Source organism: Garra rufa, chromosome 13, assembly GCF_049309525.1.
Source record: "Garra rufa chromosome 13, GarRuf1.0, whole genome shotgun sequence".
NCBI classification, from domain to species: domain Eukaryota; kingdom Metazoa; phylum Chordata; class Actinopteri; order Cypriniformes; family Cyprinidae; genus Garra; species Garra rufa.
In genome coordinates this window covers 17,685,970-17,691,969 of record NC_133373.1, presented here as the reverse complement: position 1 = coordinate 17,691,969, position 6,000 = coordinate 17,685,970, and positions in this window count along the sequence as shown.

The following is a 6,000-nucleotide window of genomic DNA, read 5'->3' as shown; positions in this document are numbered from 1 at the left end:
AATTTATTTAGCGGGCCTTTCATAATGCTCCCGTGGACATTCATTTTTATGCAAATTCTACAGTTTTATGACATGAAACTCACATAATTGGCTTCCTCTGAGTGTGCTGAGTACAGTAGAGGTGTTTTCATCAACAATATTGCACGTAGTTATTAAAAAAATACACTTTATTGAAGTGTCCACGGGAGCAGTATGGAGGGCCCGTCAAATAAGTTGCGCGTGGACAAAAAGTTTGGGGGTCCGTATCTCCGGCCCACGGAGGAGCAGCGACTCGTGGTCGGTGTCGTCGGTTAGGTCTCCCACGGGTCTAACGGGGCCCCGAGTTTGGTGCGGTTCGGCCTCGATTCGGCCGAGTGACAGCCGGTCAAAATTTTGGAGTTTAGGGTTTTGGGGGGCTCTATCTCCGGCCCCCAGGGGAGTAGGGACTCGGGGCATGCTTTGTCGGAGAGGGCCCTGCGAGGGCTATGGATCGAGTCTGGTCTAATTTTGGGGACTTTTTAAAATAAAGAAATGTCCATTTCCAATTTATTCAGCGGGCCGTTCATAGTGCTCCCGTGGACATTAATTTTTATGCAAATTCTACAGTATTATGACATGAAACTCACATAATTGGCTTCCACTGAGTGTGCTGAGTACAGTAGAGGTGTTTTTATCCACAATATTGTGATGTATAGTTACTTGACAAAATGTCCATTTCCAATTTATTCAGCCCCGTCGAATAAGTTGAGTGTGGACATGCACCATATGTGGTGAAATACTCGAAAACTCAACGTGAAATTCTCAATTTTGTTGATTTTTAAGCCAAATTGTGCAGTATTATGACATGAAACTCACATAAATGGATTCCAAGGGGTATGCCAAGTACAGTAGATGTGTTTTTATCAACAATATTGGGATTTTAATGTAAATGACGAAATGTCCATTTCCAATTTATTTAGCGGGCCTTTCATAATGCTCCTGTGGACATTCATTTTTATGCAAATTCTACAGTATTATGAAATGAAACTGAGAGAATTGGCTTCCACTGAGTGTGCTAAGTACAGTAGAGGTGTTTTCATCAACAATATTGCACATACTTATTAAAAAAATACACTTTGTAGAAGTGTCCACGGGAGCTGTATGAAGGGCCCGTCAAATAAGTTGCCGGTGGACGTAAAGTTTGGAGGTCCGTATCTCGGGCCCCCGGTGGAGCAGCGACTCGTGGCTGGTGTCGTCGGTTAGGTCTCGCTCGGGTCTAACGGGGCCCCGAGTTTGGTGCGGTTCGGCCTCGATTCGGCCGAGTGGTAGCCGGTCAAAGTTTTATAGTTTGGGGCATTGGGGGGCTCTATCTCCGGGCCCCGGGGGAGTAGGGACTCGTGGCCTACGTCGTCGGAGAGGGCCCGTTGAGGGCTATCGATCGAGCCCGGTTGGGAGCCTCCAGGCCTCTTCGTTCGATTTGGCCCCCGAAACTACGGGGGTCCATATCTCGGGCCCCCGGTGGAGCAGCGACTCGTGGCTGGTGTCGTCGGTTAGGTCTCCCTCGGGTCTAAAGGGGCCCCGAGTTTGGTGCGGTTCGGCCTCGATTCGGCCGAGTGGTAGCCGGTCAAAATTTTATAGTTTGGGGCATTGGGGGGCTCTATCTCCGGGCCCCGGGGGAGTAGGGACTCGTGGCCTACGTCGTCGGAGTGGGCCCGTTGAGGGCTATCGATCGAGCCCAGTTGGGAGCCTCTAGGCCTCTTCGTTCGATTTGGCCCCCGAAACTACGGGGGTCCATATCTCGGGCCCCCGGTGGAGCAGCGACTCGGGGCGGGTGTCGTCGGCTAGGGCTCCCTCGGGTCTAACAGGACCCCGAGATTGGGGCGGATCGGCGTCTATTCGGCCGAGTTATAGCCGGTCAACATGTGGGGATTGGGGGGGCCCTATCTCCGGCCCCCGAAGGGGTAGGGCCTCGGGGTGGGTGTCGTCGGATAGGGCTCCCTCGGGTCTAACAGGTCCCCGAGATTGGGGCGGTTCGGCGGCGATTCGGCCGAGTGACAGCCGGTCAAAGTGTGGGGTTTTGGGGGTCCTATCTCCGGGCCCCGGGGAAGAAGGGACTCGTGGCCTGCGTTGTCGTAGAGGGCCCGGCGAGGGCTATCGATGGAGTCCGGTCTGATTTTGGGACTTTTTAAAATAAAGAAACGTCCATTTCCAATTTATTCAGCGGGCCCTTCATAGTGCTTTTGTGGACATTCATTTTTATGCAAATTCTACAGTATTATGACATGAAACTCACATAATTGGCTTCCACTGAGTGTTCTGAGTACAGTAGAGGTGTTTTTATCCACAATAGTGGGATGTTAGTTTACATGACAAAATGTCCATTTCCAATTTATTCAGCCCCGTCAAATAAGTTGAGGGTGGACATGCACCATATGTGGTGAAATACTCGAAAACTCAACGTGAAATTCACAATGTTGTTGATTTGTAAGCAAAATTGTACAGTATTATGATATGAAACTCACATAAATGGATTCCAATGAGTATGCTGAGTACAGTAGAGGTGTTTTTTATCAACAATATTGGGATTTTAATGTAAATGACGAAATGTCCATTTCCAATTTATTCAGGCCCATCAAATAAGTTGCGGGTGGACATGCACCGTATGTGGTGAAATACTCGAAAACTCAACATGAATTCCTCATATAATACATTAAAAGTGGACAAATGTCCCACTTGCAATGTATGCAATGGGATTGGCTGTTTAATACATTGGAAATGGACACATGTCCCACTTGCAATGTATTCAATGGGATTGGCTGTTTAATACATTGGAAATGGACACAGGTCCCACTTGCAATGTATTCAATGGGATTGGCTGTTTATTACATTGGAAATGGACACACATCCCACTTGCAATGTATTCAATGGAATTGGCTATCTATAACATTGGAAATGGACACACATCCCACTTGCAATGTATTCAATGGGATTGGCTGTTTAATACATTGGAAATGGACACACATCCCACTTGCAATGTATTCAATGGAATTGGCTATCTATTACATTGGAAATGGACACACATCCCACTTGCAATGTATTCAATGGAATTGGCTATCTATTACATTGGAAATGGACACACATCCCACTTGCAATGTTTTCAATGGGATTGGCTATTTATTACATTGGAAATGGACACACATCCCACTTGCAATGTATTCAATGGAATTGGCTATCTATTACACTGGAAATGGACACACATCCCACTTGCAATGTATTCAATGGGATTGGCTGTTTAATACATTGGAAATGGACACAGGTCCCACTTGCAATGTATTCAATGGGAATGGCTGTTTAATACATTGGAAATGGACACACGTCCCACTTGCAATGTATTTGATGGAATTGGCCATCTATTACATTGGAAATGGACACACATCCCACTTGCAATGTATTCAATGGAATTGGCTATCTATTACATTGGAAATGGACACACATCCCACTTGCAATGTATTCAATGGAATTGGCTATCTATTACATTGGAAATGGACACACATCCCACTTGCAATGTATTCAATGGAATTGGCTATCTATTACATTGGAAATGGACACATCCCACTTGCAATGTATTCAATGGAATTGGCTATCTATTACATTGGAAATGGACACATCCCACTTGCAATGTATTCAATGGAATTGGCTATTTATTACATTGGAAATGGACACACATCCCACCTGCAATGTATTCAATGGAATAGGTTATTTATTACATTGGAAATGGACACACATCCCACTTGCAATGTATTCGATGGAATTGGCCATCTATTACATTGGAAATGGACACACATCCCACTTGCAATGTATTCAATGGAATTGGCTATCTATAAAATTGGAAATGGACACACATCCCACTTGCAATGTATTCGATGGAATTGGCTATCTATTACATTGGAAATGGACACACATCCCACTTGCAATGTATTCGATGGAATTGGCCATCTATTACATTGGAAATGGACACACATCCCACTTGCAATGTATTCAATGGAATTGGCTATCTATTACATTGGAAATGGACACACATCCCACTTGCAATGTATTCGATGGAATTGGCCATCTATTACATTGGAAATGGACACACATCCCACTTGCAATGTATTCAATGAAATAGGCTATCTATTACATTGGAAATGGACACACATCCCACTTGCAATGTATTCAATGGAATTGGCTATTTATTACATTGGAAATGGACACACATCCCACTTGCAATGTATTCAATGGAATTGGCTATCTATAACATTGGAAATGGACACACATCCCACTTGCAATGTATTCAATGGGATTGGCTGTTTAATACATTGGAAATGGACACAGGTCCCACTTGCAATGTATTCAATGGGATTCACTGTTTAATACATTGGAAATGGACACATGTCCCACTTGCAATGTATTCAATGGGATTGGCTGTTTAATACATTGGAAATGGACACACATCCCACTTGCAATGTATTTATGGGACTCTAAAGTAGGTTAATGGGATGAGTGTCCACTAATCTATTAAGGGTCAAGGTTCAATTCCATCACTACAATGGGCAAATGGACAAATAGTGGGTTCGTGGATCCAGGGGGCTGTGGCAATGTGGAGGGGGAGTTGTTCCGGAGTGTTCTGGGGTCTTTCCGTGACTGTAATGGGCAAATGGACAAATAGTGGGTTCGTGGGACCGGGGGGCTGTGGCAGTGTGGAGGGGGAGTTGTTCCGGAGTGTTCTGGGGTCTTTCCGTGACTATAGTGGGCAAATGGACAAATAGTGGGTTCGTGGGACCTTAGGGGCGGGGCGCGTGGCCGGGGAGGGGGTCCTCCTGGGGGGTTCCGCGGACGTTCCGTAACAATAATGGGCAAATGGACAAATAGTGGGTTCGTGGGACCTTGGGGGCGGGGCTCGTGACCGGGGAGGGGGTCCCGGGGGGTTCCGCGGACGTTCCGTAACAATAATGGGCAAATGGACAAATAGTGGGTTCGTGGGACCTTGGGGGCGGGGCTCGTGACCGGGGAGGGGGTCCAGGGGGGTTCCGCGGACGTTCCGTAACAATAATGGGCAAATGGACAAATAGTGGGTTCGTGGGACCTTGGGGGCGGGGCTCGTGGCCGGGGAGGGGGTCCCGGGGGGATCCGCGGACGTTCCGTAACAATAATGGGCAAATGGACAAATAGTGGGTTCGTGGGACCTTAGGGGCGGGGCCTGTGGCCGGGGAGGGGGTCCCGGGGGGTTCAGCGGACGTTCCGTAACAATAATGGGCAAATGGACAAATAGTGGGTTCGTGGGACCTTGGGGGCGGGGCTTGTGACCGGGGAGGGGGTCCCGGGGGGATCCGCGGACGTTCCGTAACAATAATGGGCAAATGGACAAATAGTGGGTTCGTGGGACCTTGGGGGCGGGGCTTGTGACCGGGGAGGGGGTCCCGGGGGGATCCGCGGACGTTCCGTAACAATAATGGGCAAATGGACAAATAGTGGGTTCGTGGGACGGGGGTCCCCCCATCAAACCGGTAGGGCTGTGGACAAATAGAGGGTCGCTGGGACGAAGACCCCCACCGGAGTCATTCACTCAAATGAGAAATGGACAAATAGTAGGTTCGTGGGACCTTAGGGGCGGGCCCTGTGGCCGGGGAGGGGGTCCCGGGGGGTTCCGCGGGCGTTCCGTAACAATAATGGGCAAATGGACAAATAGTGGGTTCGTGGGACCTTGGGGGCGGGGCTTGCGCCCGAGAAGGGGGTCCCGGGCGGTCCCGCGGCCGTTCCGCAGAAATAATGGTCAAATGGACAAATAGTGGGTTCGTGGGACCAAAAAAGTGTCCACCACCCCTTTGTTTTAATGGCCATGTAATAAACCTAAAGTGGGATCGGTGGTGCTCCACACTGTGGCGAAAGACAGAACTGCAATTTTAGGCCCAAAACTTTGGGGGGTTTCCGCGCGGCCCCTAAGGGGGCCAGCCCCCCCCAGACCTTCCCGTGCTTCCCCGCCGGCCGACCCGGTCAGATTGA